This window comes from Buceros rhinoceros, unplaced genomic scaffold (assembly GCF_000710305.1).
Source record: "Buceros rhinoceros silvestris isolate BGI_N320 unplaced genomic scaffold, ASM71030v1 scaffold23826, whole genome shotgun sequence".
Taxonomy (NCBI): domain Eukaryota; kingdom Metazoa; phylum Chordata; class Aves; order Bucerotiformes; family Bucerotidae; genus Buceros; species Buceros rhinoceros.
The window spans coordinates 3619-3995 of NW_010418425.1; the positions used below are offsets into that span (position 1 = coordinate 3619).

Sequence of the window (377 nt, forward strand, 5' to 3'; positions counted from 1 at the left end):
CGCAGCCTTTCTGGGGTGCGTGCAGGCCTCTTTCCCCACAGCAGGGCCCAGCCCTGCAGGGACCAGGCTTTGCCAGGCACGGGGAGAGGCGCCAGGGCTTCGAGCGGCTCTGGTGGCTGTGCAGAACCATCCTGGCTTACTGGGATCGCCCTGGGATCTCAGTGCCTCCTGCCCCTGCGTGGGGCTTGCTCTGGGGCAGGGTTGGGGCTCTGTCACTGGCAGGTTTTCCTGGTGCTGTGAGGAGTGGGTCGCGCTGTTAACCCCTCTCTGTTTCTCTCGTTCTAACCCTCTGCCTGCCTGTCCACTCTGCGCTCTCTCTCTGTCTGCCCTCGGTGCTAGGATCGCTGACAAAGACTTTTACCAGCAGCCGGACGCCG

At 63.9% G+C, this 377-nt stretch overlaps 1 protein-coding gene across 1 annotated transcript in view; it reads left to right on the plus strand.

The window, feature by feature from the left end:
* The window catches only part of CLTB (clathrin, light chain B), a gene marked incomplete at its 5' end in the record, with an annotated part of 3384 nt that overhangs the window by 2231 nt on the left and 776 nt on the right, over window positions 1–377 (plus strand). The gene's annotated exons all lie outside the window — the stretch shown is intronic.